The sequence below is a fragment of the Oncorhynchus keta genome, chromosome 4 (genome assembly GCF_023373465.1).
Source record: "Oncorhynchus keta strain PuntledgeMale-10-30-2019 chromosome 4, Oket_V2, whole genome shotgun sequence".
NCBI lineage: Eukaryota > Metazoa > Chordata > Actinopteri > Salmoniformes > Salmonidae > Oncorhynchus > Oncorhynchus keta.
The window spans coordinates 15,230,587-15,249,603 of NC_068424.1; the positions used below are offsets into that span (position 1 = coordinate 15,230,587).

At 50.4% G+C, this 19,017-nt stretch overlaps 1 pseudogene; it reads left to right on the plus strand.

The window, feature by feature from the left end:
• The window catches only part of LOC118382415 (contactin-associated protein-like 2), a 385,396-nt pseudogene that overhangs the window by 200,307 nt on the left and 166,072 nt on the right, over positions 1-19,017 (plus strand).

Genomic DNA, 19,017 nt, shown 5'->3' on the forward strand with positions numbered 1-19,017 from the left:
GGTCCTCCACACCAGGGCAGTGTAAAACAGAAGGTCCTCCACACCAGGACAGTGTAAAACATACAGTCATCCAGACCAGGACAGTGTAAAACAGAACGTCCTCTTCACCAGGACAGTATAAAACAGAAGGCCTCCACACCAGGACAGTGTAAAACACACAGTCCTCCACACCAGGACAATGTAAAACAGAAGGTCCTCCACACCAGGACAGTGTAAAACAGACAGTCCTCCACACCAGGACAGTGTACAACAGAAGGTCCTCCACACCAGGACAGTGTAAAACAGAAGGTCATCCACACCAGGACAGTGTACAACAGAAGGTCCTCCACACCAGGACAGTGTACAACAGAAGGTCCTCCACACCAGGACAGTGTACAACAGAAGGTCCTCTACACCAGGACAGTGTAAAACAGAAGGTCCTCCACACCAGGGCAGTGTACAACAGAAGGTCCTGTACACCAGGACAGTGTACAACAGAAGGTCCTCCACACCAGGACAGTCTAAAACAGAAGGTCCTCTACACCAGGACAGTGTACAACAGACAGTCCCCCACACCAGGACAGTGTACAACAGAAGGTCCTCCACACCAGGACAGTGTACAACAGAAGGTCCTCTACACCAGGACAGTGTAAAACAGAAGGTCCTCCACACCAGGACAGTGTACAACAGAAGGTCCTCTACACCAGGACAGTGTAAAACAGAAGGTCCTCCACACCAGGACAGTGTAAAACAGAAGGTCCTCCACACCAGGGCAGTGTACAACAGAAGGTCCTCCACACCAGGACAGTGTACAACAGACAGTCCTCCACACCAGGACAGTGTAAAACAGACAGTCCTCCACACCAGGACAGTGTACAACAGAAGGTCCTCCACACCAGGACAGTGTAAAACAGAAGGTCCTCCACACCAGGGCAGTGTAAAACAGAAGGTCCTCCACACCAGGACAGTGTAAAACAGAAGGTCCTCCACACCAGGACAGTGTAAAACATACAGTCATCCACACCAGGACAGTGTAAAACAGAAGGTCCTCCACACCAGGACAGTATAAAACAGAAGGCCTCCACACCAGGATAGTGTAAAACACACAGTCCTCCACACCAGGACAGTGTAAAACAGAAGGTCCTCCACACCAGGACAGTGTAAAACAGAAAGTCCTCCACACCAGGACAGTGTACAACAGAAGGTCCTCCACACCAGGACAGTGTAAAACAGAAGGTCATCCACACCAGGACAGTGTACAACAGAAGGTCCTCCACACCAGGACAGTGTACAACAGAAGGTCCTCCACACCAGGACAGTGTACAACAGAAGGTCCTCTACACCAGGACAGTGTAAAACAGAAGGTCCTCCACACCAGGACAGTGTACAACAGAAGGTCATCCACACCAGGACAGTGTACAACAGAAGGTCCTCCACACCAGGACAGTGTACAACAGAAGGTCCTCCACACCAGGACAGTGTACAACAGAAGGTCACCCACACCAGGGCAGTGTACAACAGAAGGTCCTCTACACCAGGACAGTGTACAACAGAAGGTCCTCCACACCAGGACAGTGTACAACAGAAGGTCACCCACACCAGGGCAGTGTACAACAGAAGGTCACCCACACCAGGGCAGTGTACAACAGAAGGTCCTCCACACCAGGGCAGTGTACAACAGAAGGTCACCCACACCAGGGCAGTATACAACAGAAGGTCCTCCACACCAGGGCAGTGTACAACAGAAGGTCCTCCACACCAGGACAGTGTACAACAGAAGGTCCTCCACACCAGGGCAGTGTACAACAGAAGGTCCTCCACACCAGGGCAGTGTACAACAGAAGGTCATCCACACCAGGACAGTGTACAACAGAAGGTCCTCTACACCAGGACAGTGTAAAACAGAAGGTCCTCCACACCAGGACAGTGTACAACAGAAGGTCCTGTACAACAGAAGGTCCTCCACACCAGGGCAGTGTACAACAGAAGGTCATCCACACCAGGACAGTGTACAACAGAAGGTCCTCCACACCAGGGCAGTGTACAAATCACCAACTATCGAAGTAGTGTCAGAGGATACCTCAGACATTCTGGAAGAGTTTGAGACAGAGCCGAGCAGATTGTAGCTGTGACTGTTGATAATGCTGTTAATATGGATGTTGCCATCAAGAGGCCTAAAAATAGGATGCTTTGCGCACAGATTGAATCTGGCAGCGCAGAAAATCTACAAAATGACTTCCATTGATAAATAGGCAGCCTGAATCAGAGCAGTGGTCATGTGGTTCAAGAGATCCTCGATGTCCAGCCTGAATCAGAGCAGTGGTCATGTGGTTCAAGAGATCTTCGATGTCCAGCCTGAATCAGAGCAGTGGTCATGTGGTTCAAGAGATCCTCGATGTCCAGCCTGAATCAGAGCAGTGGTCATGTGGTTCAAGAGATCCTCGATGTCCAGCCTGAATCAGAGCAGTGGTCATGTGGTTCAAGAGATCCTCGATGTCCAGCCCGAATCAGAGCAGTGGTCATGTGGTTCAAGAGATCCTCGATGTCCAGCCTGAATCAGAGCAGTGGTCATGTGGTTCAAGAGATCCTCGATGTCCAGCCTGAATCAGAGCAGTGGTCATGTGGTTCAAGAGATCCTCGATGTCCAGCCTGAATCAGAGCAGTGGTCATGTGGTTCAAGAGATGTCCAGCCTGAATCAGATGGTCATGTGGTTCAGCCGATGAGCCTGAATCAGAGCAGTGGTCATGTGGTTCAAGAGATCCTTGATGTCCAGCTCGAATCAGAGCAGTGGTCATGTGGTTCAAGAGATCCTCGATGTCCAGCCTGAATCAGAGCAGTGGTCATGTGGTTCAAGAGATCCTCGATGTCCAGCCCGAATCAGAACAGTGGTCATGTGGTTCAAGAGATCCTCGATGTCCAGCCTGAATCAGAGCAGTGGTCATGTGGTACAAGAGATCCTCGATGTCCAGCCCGAATCAGAGCAGTGGTCGTGTGGACTTCTATAAGGCTGAGGAGTTTGTCCAGCTCATGAGAATCCTCTATACATCCACACTGTGTGTGTCATGTGAAAAGAATGCCACCTGTGGACAGATCAAACCCATCCTCCACAAACTGGAAGACCTCTTCACTGTGAAGCATGAAGATACAATGTTAGTGACAACCATCAAAGAGAAGGTGTGGGAGAACCTCTCCAAGCAATATCAGGATTAGGACATTCAAGCCTTCCTGCATGAGGCCACAGCAAATAACCCCAGATTTAAAGGGAGACTGGTGAGTGAACCCTAGGACAGGCTGAGGAAAACAACTGTTGAGGCCAATGTGACAGGAGCAACACCAGGGCTGTCAGAGGAGCCGGAGCAGACAGACATACAGCACCAGCAACAGGAGGAGGAGTCTGAAGGAGAAGGAGAGGAAATGGAGGAGACAGTCCCTCCATTGTACAAAACAAGGAGTGCCTTGGAGGAGCTGTTCTCAGAGGAGGACAGGGAGTTGAGGTTGACGATCCAACAGGACACCTCGTCCCTCACCCTCAGCGAGCCTGTTGACCTAGAGGTGGAGCTCTACAAAGGCCTGCCTCCCGTCCCTATGGTTGAAGATCCTGTGATGTGGTGGGTGAAGATAACTACTCTGCCCCTCCTCACAAACATTGCAACAAGTTACCCCAGTGCTCAAGCCTCCTTCACCCCGAACGAGAGGGTATTTTCGACTACAGGGATGCCCCACCCATGTTGTTCTATACCACTGTCTTATCTCCTGCAGCCTACCTGCAGGCCCCACCAGTGTTGTTCTATACCACTGTCTTATCTCCTGCAGCCTACCTGCAGGCCCCACCAGTGTTGTTCTATACCACTGTCTTATCTTCTGCAGCCTACCTGCAGGCCCCACCCATGTTGTTCTATACCACTGTCTTATCTTCTGCAGCCTACCTGCAGGCCCCACCAGTGTTGCTCTATACCACTGTCTTATCTTCTGCAGCCTACCTGCAGGCCCCACCAGTGTTGTTCTGTACCACTGTCTTATCTTCTGCAGCCTACCTGCAGGCCCCACCAGTGTTGTTCTATACCACTGTCTTATCTTCTGCAGCCTACCTGCAGGCCCCACCAGTGTTGCTCTATACCACTGTCTTATCTTCTGCAGCCTACCTGCAGGCCCCACCAGTGTTGCTCTATACCACTGTCTTATCTTCTGCAGCCTACCTGCAGGCCCCACCAGTGTTGCTCTATACCACTGTCTTATCTTCTGCAGCCTACCTGCAGGCCCCACCAGTGTTGCTCTATACCACTGTCTTATCTTCTGCAGCCTACCTGCAGGCCCCACCAGTGTTGCCCTATACCACTGTCTTATCTTCTGCAGCCTACCTGCAGGCCCCACCCGTGTTGCTCTATACCACTGTCTTATCTTCTGCAGCCTACCTGCAGGCCCCACCAGTGTTGCCCTATACCACTGTCTTATCTTCTGCAGCCTACCTGCAGGCCCCACCAGTGTTGCCCTATACCACTGTCTTATCTTCTGCAGCCTACCTGCAGGCCCCACCAGTGTTGCTCTATACCACTGTCTTATCTTCTGCAGCCTACCTGCAGGCCCCACCAGTGTTGTTCTGTACCACTGTCTTATCTTCTGCAGCCTACCTGCAGGCCCCACCAGTGTTGTTCTATACCACTGTCTTATCTTCTGCAGCCTACCTGCAGGCCCCACCAGTGTTGTTCTGTACCACTGTCTTATCTCCTGCAGCCTACCTGCAGGCCCCGCCCGTGTTGTTCTATACCACTGTCTTATCTTCTGCAGCCTACCTGCAGGCCCCACCAGTGTTGTTCTGTACCACTGTCTTATCTTCTGCAGCCTACCTGCAGGCCCCACCAGTGTTGTTCTATACCACTGTCTTATCTCCTGCAGCCTACCTGCAGGCCCCACCAGTGTTGTTCTATACCACTGTCTTATCTTCTGCAGCCTACCTGCAGGCCCCACCAGTGTTGTTCTATACCACTGTCTTATCTCCTGCAGCCTACCTGCAGGCCCCACCAGTGTTGTTCTATACCACTGTCTTATCTCCTGCAGCCTACCTGCAGGCCCCACCAGTGTTGTTCTATACCACTGTCTTATCTCCTGCAGCCTACCTGCAGGCCCCACCAGTGTTGTTCTATACCACTGTCTTATCTCCTGCAGCCTACCTGCAGGCTCCACCCGTGTTGCTTCTATACCACTGTCTTATCTCCTGCAGCCTACCTGCAGGCCCCACCAGTGTTGCTCTGTACCACTGTCTTATCTTCTGCAGCCTACCTGCAGGCCCCACCAGTGTTGTTCTATATCACTGTCTTATCTTCTGCAGCCTACCTGCAGGCCCCACCAGTGTTGCCCTATACCACTGTCTTATCTTCTGCAGCCTACCTGCAGGCCCCACCAGTGTTGCCCTATACCACTGTCTTATCTTCTGCAGCCTACCTGCAGGCCCCACCAGTGTTGCCCTATACCACTGTCTTATCTTCTGCAGCCTACCTGCAGGCCCCACCAGTGTTGCCCTATACCACTGTCTTATCTTCTGCAGCCTACCTGCAGGCCCCACCAGTGTTGCCTATACCACTGTCTTATCTTCTGCAGCCTACCTGCAGGCCCCACCAGTGTTGTTCTGTACCACTGTCTTATCTTCTGCAGCCTACCTGCAGGCCCCACCAGTGTTGTTCTATACCACTGTCTTATCTTCTGCAGCCTACCTGCAGGCCCCACCAGTGTTGTTCTATACCACTGTCTTATCTTCTGCAGCCTACCTGCAGGCCCCACCAGTGTTGTTCTATACCACTGTCTTATCTCCTGCAGCCTACCTGCAGGCCCCACCAGTGTTGTTCTATATCACTGTCTTATCTCCTGCAGCCTACCTGCAGGCCCCACCAGTGTTGTTCTATACCACTGTCTTATCTCCTGCAGCCTACCTGCAGGCCCCACCCCACCAGTGTTGTTCTATACCACTGTCTTATCTCCTGCAGCCTACCTGCAGGCCCCACCAGTGTTGTTCTATACCACTGTCTTATCTCCTGCAGCCTACCTGCAGGCCCCACCAGTGTTGTTCTATACCACTGTCTTATCTCCTGCAGCCTACCTGCAGGCCCCACCAGTGTTGTTCTATATCACTGTCTTATCTTCTGCAGCCTACCTGCAGGCCCCACCAGTGTTGTTCTATACCACTGTCTTATCTTCTGCAGCCTACCTGCAGGCCCCACCAGTGTTGTTCTATACCACTGTCTTATCTTCTGCAGCCTACCTGCAGGCCCCACCAGTGTTGTTCTATACCACTGTCTTATCTTCTGCAGCCTACCTGCAGGCCCCACCAGTGTTGTTCTATACCACTGTCTTATCTTCTGCAGCCTACCTGCAGGCCCCACCAGTGTTGTTCTATACCACTGTCTTATCTTCTGCAGCCTACCTGCAGGCCCCACCAGTGTTGTTCTATACCACTGTCTTATCTTCTGCAGCCTACCTGCAGGCCCCACCAGTGTTGTTCTATACCACTGTCTTATCTTCTGCAGCCTACCTGCAGGCCCCACCAGTGTTGTTCTGTACCACTGTCTTATCTTCTGCAGCCTACCTGCAGGCCCCACCAGTGTTGTTCTATACCACTGTCTTATCTTCTGCAGCCTACCTGCAGGCCCCACCAGTGTTGTTCTATACCACTGTCTTATCTTCTGCAGCCTACCTGCAGGCCCCACCCGTGTTGCTCTATACCACTGTCTTATCTTCTGCAGCCTACCTGCAGGCCCCACCTGTGTTGTTCTATACCACTGTCTTATCTTCTGCAGCCTACCTGCAGGCCCCACCAGTGTTGTTCTATACCACTGTCTTATCTTCTGCAGCCTACCTGCAGGCCCCACCAGTGTTGTTCTATACCACTGTCTTATCTCCTGCAGCCTACCTGCAGGCCCCACCAGTGTTGTTCTATACCACTGTATTATCTTCTGCAGCCTACCTGCAGGCCCCACCAGTGTTGTTCTATACCACTGTCTTATCTCCTGCAGCCTACCTGCAGGCCCCACCTGTGTTGTTCTATACCACTGTCTTATCTCCTGCAGCCTACCTGCAGGCCCCACCAGTGTTGTTCTATACCACTGTCTTATCTTCTGCAGCCTACCTGCAGGCCCCACCAGTGTTGTTCTATACCACTGTCTTATCTTCTGCAGCCTACCTGCAGGCCCCACCAGTGTTGTTCTGTACCACTGTCTTATCTCCTGCAGCCTACCTGCAGGCCCCACCAGTGTTGTTCTGTATCACTGTCTTATCTTCTGCAGCCTACCTGCAGGCCCCACCAGTGTTGCTCTATACCACTGTCTTATCTTCTGCAGCCTACCTGCAGGCCCCACCCGTGTTGTTCTATATCACTGTCTTATCTTCTGCAGCCTACCTGCAGGCCCCACCAGTGTTGTTCTATACCACTGTCTTATCTTCTGCAGCCTACCTGCAGGCCCCACCAGTGTTGTTCTATACCACTGTCTTATCTTCTGCAGCCTACCTGCAGGCCCCACCAGTGTTGTTCTATACCACTGTCTTATCTTCTGCAGCCTACCTGCAGGCCCCACCAGTGTTGTTCTATACCACTGTCTTATCTTCTGCAGCCTACCTGCAGGCCCCACCAGTGTTGTTCTGTACCACTGTCTTATCTTCTGCAGCCTACCTGCAGGCCCCACCAGTGTTGTTCTATACCACTGTCTTATCTTCTGCAGCCTACCTGCAGGCCCCACCAGTGTTGTTCTATACCACTGTCTTATCTTCTGCAGCCTACCTGCAGGCCCCACCCGTGTTGCTCTATACCACTGTCTTATCTTCTGCAGCCTACCTGCAGGCCCCACCCGTGTTGTTCTATACCACTGTCTTATCTTCTGCAGCCTACCTGCAGGCCCCACCAGTGTTGTTCTATACCACTGTCTTATCTTCTGCAGCCTACCTGCAGGCTCCACCCGTGTTGTTCTATACCACTGTCTTATCTTCTGCAGCCTACCTGCAGGCCCCACCAGTGTTGTTCTATACCACTGTCTTATCTTCTGCAGCCTACCTGCAGGCCCCACCAGTGTTGTTCTATACCACTGTCTTATCTTCTGCAGCCTACCTGCAGGCCCCACCAGTGTTGTTCTATACCACTGTCTTATCTCCTGCAGCCTACCTGCAGGCCCCACCCGTGTTGTTCTATATCACTGTCTTATCTCCTGCAGCCTACCTGCAGGCCCCACCAGTGTTGTTCTATACCACTGTCTTATCTCCTGCAGCCTACCTGCAGGCCCCACCCGTGTTGTTCTATATCACTGTCTTATCTCCTGCAGCCTACCTGCAGGCCCCACCAGTGTTGTTCTATACCACTGTCTTATCTTCTGCAGCCTACCTGCAGGCCCCACCAGTGTTGTTCTATACCACTGTCTTATCTTCTGCAGCCTACCTGCAGGCCCCACCAGTGTTGTTCTATACCACTGTCTTATCTCCTGCAGCCTACCTGCAGGCCCCACCCGTGTTGTTCTATATCACTGTCTTATCTCCTGCAGCCTACCTGCAGGCCCCACCAGTGTTGTTCTATACCACTGTCTTATCTTCTGCAGCCTACCTGCAGGCCCCACCAGTGTTGTTCTATACCACTGTCTTATCTTCTGCAGCCTACCTGCAGGCCCCACCAGTGTTGTTCTATACCACTGTCTTATCTCCTGCAGCCTACCTGCAGGCCCCACCAGTGTTGTTCTATACCACTGTCTTATCTTCTGCAGCCTACCTGCAGGCCCCACCAGTGTTGTTCTATACCACTGTCTTATCTCCTGCAGCCTACCTGCAGGCCCCACCCGTGTTGTTCTATATCACTGTCTTATCTCCTGCAGCCTACCTGCAGGCCCCACCAGTGTTGTTCTATACCACTGTCTTATCTTCTGCAGCCTACCTGCAGGCCCCACCAGTGTTGTTCTATACCACTGTCTTATCTTCTGCAGCCTACCTGCAGGCCCCACCAGTGTTGTTCTATACCACTGTCTTATCTCCTGCAGCCTACCTGCAGGCCCCACCAGTGTTGTTCTATACCACTGTCTTATCTTCTGCAGCCTACCTGCAGGCCCCACCAGTGTTGTTCTATACCACTGTCTTATCTCCTGCAGCCTACCTGCAGGCCCCACCCGTGTTGTTCTATATCACTGTCTTATCTCCTGCAGCCTACCTGCAGGCTCCACCCGTGTTGTTCTATACCACTGTCTTATCTCCTGCAGCCTACCTGCAGGCCCCACCAGTGTTGTTCTATACCACTGTCTTATCTTCTGCAGCCTACCTGCAGGCCCCACCAGTGTTGTTCTATACCACTGTCTTATCTTCTGCAGCCTACCTGCAGGCCCCACCTGTGTTGTTCTATACCACTGTCTTATCTCCTGCAGCCTACCTGCAGGCCCCACCTGTGTTGTTCTATACCACTGTCTTATCTCCTGCAGCCTACCTGCAGGCCCCACCCGTGTTGTTCTATATCACTGTCTTATCTTCTGCAGCCTACCTGCAGGCCCCACCAGTGTTGTTCTATACCACTGTCTTATCTTCTGCAGCCTACCTGCAGGCCCCACCAGTGTTGTTCTATACCACTGTCTTATCTTCTGCAGCCTACCTGCAGGCCCCACCAGTGTTGTTCTATACCACTGTCTTATCTTCTGCAGCCTACCTGCAGGCCCCACCAGTGTTGTTCTATACCACTGTCTTATCTTCTGCAGCCTACCTGCAGGCCCCACCAGTGTTGTTCTATACCACTGTCTTATCTTCTGCAGCCTACCTGCAGGCCCCACCAGTGTTGTTCTATACCACTGTCTTATCTTCTGCAGCCTACCTGCAGGCCCCACCAGTGTTGTTCTATACCACTGTCTTATCTTCTGCAGCCTACCTGCAGGCCCCACCAGTGTTGTTCTATACCACTGTCTTATCTTCTGCAGCCTACCTGCAGGCCCCACCCGTGTTGTTCTATACCACTGTCTTATCTTCTGCAGCCTACCTGCAGGCCCCGCCCGTGTTGCTCTATACCACTGTCTTATCTTCTGCAGCCTACCTGCAGGCCCCACCCGTGTTGTTCTATACCACTGTCTTATCTTCTGCAGCCTACCTGCAGGCCCCACCAGTGTTGCCCTATACCACTGTCTTATCTTCTGCAGCCTACCTGCAGGCCCCACCTGTGTTGCTCTATACCACTGTCTTATCTTCTGCAGCCTACCTGCAGGCCCCACCAGTGTTGTTCTATACCACTGTCTTATCTTCTGCAGCCTACCTGCAGGCCCCACCAGTGTTGTTCTGTACCACTGTCTTATCTTCTGCAGCCTACCTGCAGGCCCCACCCGTGTTGTTCTGTATCACTGTCTTATCTTCTGCAGCCTACCTGCAGGCCCCACCAGTGTTGCTCTATACCACTGTCTTATCTTCTGCAGCCTACCTGCAGGCCCCACCAGTGTTGTTCTGTACCACTGTCTTATCTCCTGCAGCCTACCTGCAGGCCCCACCAGTGTTGTTCTGTATCACTGTCTTATCTTCTGCAGCCTACCTGCAGGCCCCACCCGTGTTGCTCTATACCACTGTCTTATCTTCTGCAGCCTACCTGCAGGCCCCACCAGTGTTGTTCTGTACCACTGTCTTATCTCCTGCAGCCTACCTGCAGGCCCCACCAGTGTTGTTCTGTATCACTGTCTTATCTTCTGCAGCCTACCTGCAGGCCCCACCCGTGTTGCTCTATACCACTGTCTTATCTTCTGCAGCCTACCTGCAGGCCCCACCAGTGTTGTTCTGTACCACTGTCTTATCTCCTGCAGCCTACCTGCAGGCCCCACCAGTGTTGTTCTGTATCACTGTCTTATCTTCTGCAGCCTACCTGCAGGCCCCACCCGTGTTGCTCTATACCACTGTCTTATCTTCTGCAGCCTACCTGCAGGCCCCACCAGTGTTGTTCTGTACCACTGTCTTATCTCCTGCAGCCTACCTGCAGGCCCCACCAGTGTTGTTCTGTACCACTGTCTTATCTTCTGCAGCCTACCTGCAGGCCCCACCCGTGTTGCTCTATACCACTGTCTTATCTTCTGCAGCCTACCTGCAGGCCCCACCCGTGTTGTTCTATACCACTGTCTTATCTTCTGCAGCCTACCTGCAGGCCCCACCAGTGTTGCCCTATACCACTGTCTTATCTTCTGCAGCCTACCTGCAGGCCCCACCAGTGTTGTTCTATACCACTGTCTTATCTTCTGCAGCCTACCTGCAGGCCCCACCAGTGTTGTTCTATACCACTGTCTTATCTTCTGCAGCCTACCTGCAGGCCCCACCAGTGTTGCCCTATACCACTGTCTTATCTTCTGCAGCCTACCTGCAGGCCCCACCAGTGTTGTTCTATACCACTGTCTTATCTTCTGCAGCCTACCTGCAGGCCCCACCAGTGTTGTTCTGTACCACTGTCTTATCTTCTGCAGCCTACCTGCAGGCCCCACCCGTGTTGTTCTATATCACTGTCTTATCTCCTGCAGCCTACCTGCAGGCCCCACCAGTGTTGTTCTATATCACTGTCTTATCTTCTGCAGCCTACCTGCAGGCCCCACCAGTGTTGTTCTATACCACTGTCTTATCTTCTGCAGCCTACCTGCAGGCCCCACCCGTGTTGTTCTATATCACTGTCTTATCTCCTGCAGCCTACCTGCAGGCCCCACCCGTGTTGCTCTATACCACTGTCTTATCTTCTGCAGCCTACCTGCAGGCCCCACCCGTGTTGTTCTATACCACTGTCTTATCTTCTGCAGCCTACCTGCAGGCCCCACCCGTGTTGCTCTATACCACTGTCTTATCTTCTGCAGCCTACCTGCAGGCCCCACCAGTGTTGCTCTATACCACTGTCTTATCTCCTGCAGCCTACCTGCAGGCCCCACCAGTGTTGTTCTATACCACTGTCTTATCTTCTGCAGCCTACCTGCAGGCCCCACCCGTGTTGTTCTATACCACTGTCTTATCTTCTGCAGCCTACCTGCAGGCCCCACCAGTGTTGTTCTATACCACTGTCTTATCTCCTGCAGCCTACCTGCAGGCCCCACCCGTGTTGCTCTATACCACTGTCTTATCTTCTGCAGCCTACCTGCAGGCCCCACCAGTGTTGCTCTATACCACTGTCTTATCTCCTGCAGCCTACCTGCAGGCCCCACCCGTGTTGCTCTATACCACTGTCTTATCTTCTGCAGCCTACCTGCAGGCCTGTGTTGCTCTATACCACTGTCTTATCTCCTGCAGCCTACCTGCATGACCCACCTGTGTTGTTCTATACCACTGTCTTATCTTCTGCAGCCTACCTGCAGGCCCCACCAGTGTTGTTCTATACCACTGTCTTATCTTCTGCAGCCTACCTGCAGGCCCCACCTGTGTTGTTCTATACCACTGTCTTATCTTCTGCAGCCTACCTGCAGGCCCCACCAGTGTTGTTCTATACCACTGTCTTATCTCCTGCAGCCTACCTGCAGGCCCCACCAGTGTTGTTCTATACCACTGTCTTATCTTCTGCAGCCTACCTGCAGGCCCCACCTGTGTTGTTCTATACCACTGTCTTATCTCCTGCAGCCTACCTGCAGGCCCCACCTGTGTTGTTCTATATCACTGTCTTGTCCTTCTGCAGCCTACCTGCAGGCCCCACCTGTGTTGTTCTATACCACTGTCTTATCTTCTGCAGCCTACCTGCAGGCCCCACCCGTGTTGTTCTATACCACTGTCTTATCTCCTGCAGCCTACCTGCAGGCCCCACCAGTGTTGTTCTATATCACTGTCTTATCTCCTGCAGCCTACCTGCAGGCCCCACCAGTGTTGTTCTATATCACTGTCTTATCTCCTGCAGCCTACCTGCAGGCCCCACCAGTGTTGTTCTATATCACTGTCTTATCTCCTGCAGCCTACCTGCAGGCCCCACCAGTGTTGTTCTGTACCACTGTCTTATCTTCTGCAGCCTACCTGCAGGCCCCACCAGTGTTGTTCTATACCACTGTCTTATCTCCTGCAGCCTACCTGCAGGCCTGTGTTGCTCTATACCACTGTCTTATCTCCTGCAGCCTACCTGCAGGCCCCACCAGTGTTGTTCTATACCACTGTCTTATCTCCTGCAGCCTACCTGCAGGCCCCACCAGTGTTGTTCTATACCACTGTCTTATCTCCTGCAGCCTACCTGCAGGCCTGTGTTGCTCTATACCACTGTCTTATCTCCTGCAGCCTACCTGCAGGCCCCACCAGTGTTGTTCTATACCACTGTCTTATCTCCTGCAGCCTACCTGCAGGCCTGTGTTGCTCTATACCACTGTCTTATCTCCTGCAGCCTACCTGCAGGCCCCACCCGTGTTGTTCTATATCACTGTCTTATCTCCTGCAGCCTACCTGCAGGCCCCACCAGTGTGTGTTGTTCTGTACCACTGTCTTATCTTCTGCAGCCTACCTGCAGGCCCCACCAGTGTTGTTCTATACCACTGTCTTATCTCCTGCAGCCTACCTGCAGGCCTGTGTTGCTCTATACCACTGTCTTATCTCCTGCAGCCTACCTGCAGGCCCCACCCGTGTGTTGCTCTATACCACTGTCTTATCTTCTGCAGCCTACCTGCAGGCCCCACCAGTGTTGTTCTATACCACTGTCTTATCTTCTGCAGCCTACCTGCAGGCCCCACCCGTGTTGTTCTATACCACTGTCTTATCTTCTGCAGCCTACCTGCAGGCCCCACCAGTGTTGTTCTATACCACTGTCTTATCTCCTGCAGCCTACCTGCAGGCCTGTGTTGCTCTATACCACTGTCTTATCTTCTGCAGCCTACCTGCAGGCCCCACCTGTGTTGCTCTATACCACTGTCTTATCTTCTGCAGCCTACCTGCAGGCCCCACCAGTGTTGTTCTATACCACTGTCTTATCTCCTGCAGCCTACCTGCAGGCCCCACCAGTGTTGTTCTATACCACTGTCTTATCTTCTGCAGCCTACCTGCAGGCCCCACCCGTGTTGTTCTATACCACTGTCTTATCTTCTGCAGCCTACCTGCAGGCCCCACCTGTGTTGTTCTATACCACTGTTTTATCTTCTGCAGCCTACCTGCAGGCCCCACCAGTGTTGTTCTATACCACTGTCTTATCTTCTGCAGCCTACCTGCAGGCCCCACCAGTGTTGTTCTATACCACTGTCTTATCTTCTGCAGCCTACCTGCAGGCCCCACCAGTGTTGTTCTATACCACTGTCTTATCTCCTGCAGCCTACCTGCAGGCCCCACCTGTGTTGTTCTATATCACTGTATTGTCCTTCTGCAGCCTACCTGCAGGCCCCACCTGTGTTGTTCTATACCACTGTCTTATCTTCTGCAGCCTACCTGCAGGCCCCACCAGTGTTGTTCTGTACCACTGTCTTATCTTCTGCAGCCTACCTGCAGGCCCCGCCCGTGTTGTTCTATACCACTGTCTTATCTTCTGCAGCCTACCTGCAGGCCCCACCAGTGTTGTTCTATACCACTGTCTTATCTTCTGCAGCCTACCTGCAGGCCCCACCCGTGTTGTTCTATACCACTGTCTTATCTTCTGCAGCCTACCTGCAGGCCCCACCAGTGTTGTTCTATACCACTGTCTTATCTTCTGCAGCCTACCTGCAGGCCCCACCAGTGTTGTTCTATACCACTGTCTTATCTTCTGCAGCCTACCTGCAGGCCCCACCAGTGTTGTTCTATACCACTGTCTTATCTTCTGCAGCCTACCTGCAGGCCCCACCAGTGTTGCCCTATACCACTGTCTTATCTTCTGCAGCCTACCTGCAGGCCCCACCAGTGTTGCTCTATACCACTGTCTTATCTTCTGCAGCCTACCTGCAGGCCCCACCAGTGTTGTTCTATACCACTGTCTTATCTTCTGCAGCCTACCTGCAGGCCCCACCAGTGTTGCTCTATACCACTGTCTTATCTTCTGCAGCCTACCTGCAGGCCCCACCCGTGTTGCTCTATACCACTGTCTTATCTTCTGCAGCCTACCTGCAGGCCCCACCAGTGTTGCTCTATACCACTGTCTTATCTCCTGCAGCCTACCTGCAGGCCCCACCAGTGTTGTTCTATACCACTGTCTTATCTTCTGCAGCCTACCTGCAGGCCCCACCAGTGTTGTTCTATACCACTGTCTTATCTTCTGCAGCCTACCTGCAGGCCCCACCAGTGTTGCTCTATACCACTGTCTTATCTTCTGCAGCCTACCTGCAGGCCCCACCCGTGTTGTTCTATATCACTATATTTTCTTTTGCATTTCAGTTGTTTTACATTTCCATCATCACAACACTCGAGTGTATAATAGTGATTTGTTCAAAACATTGCTGTTTCCTTTGCTGTAAATAATTGTTTATTTTATTTATTTTACATTTCAGAAAATGAAGCAATGTAAATTCTGTTTGAAATTTGTTTTGTTTTATTCGTAAAAAAACAACAAGAAGAAAGATAAGAATACCGTTAAAATACCGGATCGATAAGCAGTATCATTAAGAGTAGTAATACCGTTAAAGTACCGGATCGATAAGCAGTATCATTAAGAGTAGTAATACCGTTAAAGTACCGGATCGATAAGCAGTATCATTAAGAGTAGTAATACCGTTAAAGTACCGGATCGATAAGCAGTATCATTAAGAGTAGTAATACCGTTAAAATACCGGATCGATAAGCAGTATCATTAAGAGTAGTAATACCGTTAAAGTACCGGATCGATAAGCAGTATCATTAAGAGTAGTAATACCGTTAAAGTACCGGATCGATAAGCAGTATCATTAAGAGTAGTAATACCGTTAAAGTACCGGATCGATAAGCAGTATCATTAAGAGTAGTAATACCGTTAAAGTACCGGATCAATAAGCAGTATCATTAAGAGTAGTAATACCGTTAAAGTACCGGATCGATAAGCAGTATCATTAAGAGTAGTAATACTGTTAAAGTACCGGATCGATAAGCGGTATCATTAAGAGTAGTAATACCGTTAAAGTACCGGATCGATAAGCAGTATCATTAAGAGTAGTAATACCGTTAAAGTACCGGATCGATAAGCAGTATCATTAAGAGTAGTAATACCGTTAAAATCTTAACGATACCCATCCCTAGTCATCATCATGTTTTAACTAACCAGAGAGAAGAGGCAGTGATCATCATGTTTTAACTAACCAGAGAGGAGAACTCTGTCAAGAGAACAGAGAAAAGAACTAGAGATGAGAGAAAAGAGGAAGTGGCTTGGAGTTGGTCTCTGACCTCCTATTGCTCTTTCTCTTTGTTTCTCTTTGTTTCTCTTTGTTTCTCTCTCTCTCTCTCTCTCTCACTCTCTCTCTCTCTTCTCCATCTCAGGGCTTGTTTCTGGCCTTCTTTCCCTCTCTCTCTCTCTCTCTCTCTCTCTCTCTCTCTCTCTCTCTCTCCTCTCTCTCTCTCTCTCTCTCTCTTTCTCCTCTCTTACCCCTGCTCCTTATCTCCCTGAAAATCTGTGTGTGACAGGTGAGAGAGGAGTGCTCTTGACATGGACCACCTCACCTGTCTCCCTCACATCTCTCTCACTTCTCTTTCACCTTGACCTTCATCTTTCACCTTCACTAACCTCATCCCTTTCTCCCTCTATTCTCTCCTGTCTCTCACATCCACTCTGCCCTTCTCCCTCTGCTCTCTTCTGTGCCCCCTCTCCTCTCTCACATTTCTTATCTTCCAATCAACATCACGCACCTCATCCCTCTCTCCTCTCTCACCTCATCCCTCTCTCTTTTCTCTTCTCTCCTCTCTCACCTCTACTCTGCTCTTCTTCTATCACCTCATCTCTCTCTCCTCTCTCTCACCTCTGTTCCACTCTCCTTCTCTCCTCTTCCTGCCTCTATTGGAGAATAATCCAGGGAACATTCATTTAATAACTGACAGTTGGAAATCCAACTGCTACAGTAGAACTCCTATTCCTTTCCCGCCAGCGTCCCTGTCTGGAGGTTGTGTTCCTCTTATGTTTCCGCATCATTTCACTTTGACTTATAGGAACTCCATGAGAAAGACTGCATATAAAAATGTCTGCTAGCTGGAGACTTCACCAGGTAGGGAGAGGAAACGGGTGTGGTGGTGTTTAGAGTATACGTTTTGTTCTCACAGAGAGAAGAGAGAGAGGCATTCTGTTTCAATGACATGTCTGCTTGACCAGTGGTTCCCAAACTGTGTGGCAACAACTCTTGAAAGTTGTAATTGTAGAATGCATAAATTGGGTAGTGTATCATCAGTTTTGCTGTTGTCATGTCGGTCATTGCAGACCTTAGAGAGCTATTTATAACAGATCAACTAGCCCATGTCAGCTAATGTTTTTTTACCTAGGTCTTTTAGCCCATAGATGTTGTTGTAATGTTTGAGTCACTCAAATTATCTTCAAAACTGCAACGTGTTCTCTGCACCCCAAGACAAAATGTGTAGAATAGCAGGAAATAAGCTCTCCACCAATAAGAGGGGTGTGAACAGTTTGTGTCAGGAACAGTCCTTGTGCCCATAGAAATAAATGTGCTGTTTCTGTGTGTTTACCTGTGTTTACCTGTGTTTACATGTTTACCTGTGTTTCTACATGTTTACCTGTGTTTCTACATGTTTACCTGTGTTTCTACATGTTTACCTGTGTTTCTACGTGGTTATCTGTGTTTCTACGTGTTTACCTGTGTTTCTACGTGTTTACCTGTGTTTCTACATGTTTACCTGTGTTTCTACATGTTTACCTGTGTTTCTACGTGGTTACCTGTGTTTCTACATGTTTACCTGTGTTTCTACATGTTTACCTGTGTTTCTACATGTTTACCTGTGTTTTTACATGTTTACCTGTGTTTCTACATGTTTACCTGTGTTTCTACATGTTTACCTGTGTTTCTACGTGGTTATCTGTGTTTCTATGTGTTTACCTGTGTTTCTACGTGGTTACCTGTGTTTTTACGTGTTTACCTGTGTTTCTACATGTGTACCTGTGTTTCTACATGTTTACCTGTGTTTCTACGTGGTTACCTGTGTTTCTACGTGTTTACCTGTGTTTCTATGTGTTTACCTGTGTTTCTACATGTTTACCTGTGTTTCTACATGTTTACCTGTGTTTCTACGTGGTTACCTGTGTTTCTACGTGTTTACCTGTGTTTCTACGTGGTTACCTGTGTTTCTACATGTTTACCTGTGTTTCTATGTGGTTACCTGTGTTTCTACGTGTTTACCTGTGTTTCTACATGTTTACCTGTGTTTCTACATGTTTACCTGTGTTTCTACGTGGTTACCTGTGTTTCTACGTGGTTACCTGTGTTTCTACATGTTTACCTGTGTTTTTACATGTTTACCTGTGTTTCTACGTGGTTACCTGTGTTTCTACGTGTTTACATGTGTTTCTACGTGGTTACCTGTGTTTTTACATGTTTACCTGTGTTTCTACGTGTTTACCTGTGTTTTTACATGTTTACCTGTCTCCAGGTGCAGGAGGCTGGTCTCCCCAGGACAGCGACAGCTACCCGTGGCTCCAGGTGGACCTGGGCAGCCGGAAACAGGTAGTTGCCGTGGCAACGCAGGGCAGGTACAGCAGCTCTGATTGGACGACAAGGTACAGGCTGCTCTACAGCGACACGGGCAGGAACTGGAAGCCCTATCATCAGGATGGAAACATATGGGTAGGTAACACAAAACCTGTGTGTGTGTGTGTGTGTGTGTGTGTGTGTGTGTGTGTGTGTGTGTGTGTGTGTGTGTGTGTGTGTGTGTGTGTGTGTGTGTGTGTGTGTGTGTGTGTGTGTGTGTGTGTGTGTGTGTGTGTGTGTGTGTGTGTGTGTGTGTGTGTGTGTGTGCGCATGTGACTTCCGTGCGTACGTGCGTGCGTGGGTGCATGTGTGTGTGTGTGTTGCCTATGGGAATCAGCCAAATGGTCTGATCATGATTCTGTATGGAAGCGCTGCAGTGATAAATGTGTATCTGGTCCACTGAAGGGAGCGTTAAGCTGTTGTTTTTGTGCGCTGCATCATACTCGTTTGGGACTCATTATTATTTCAACAGTGTTTTCTTTCAGCCATTAAACCTGATCGATTGCTTTT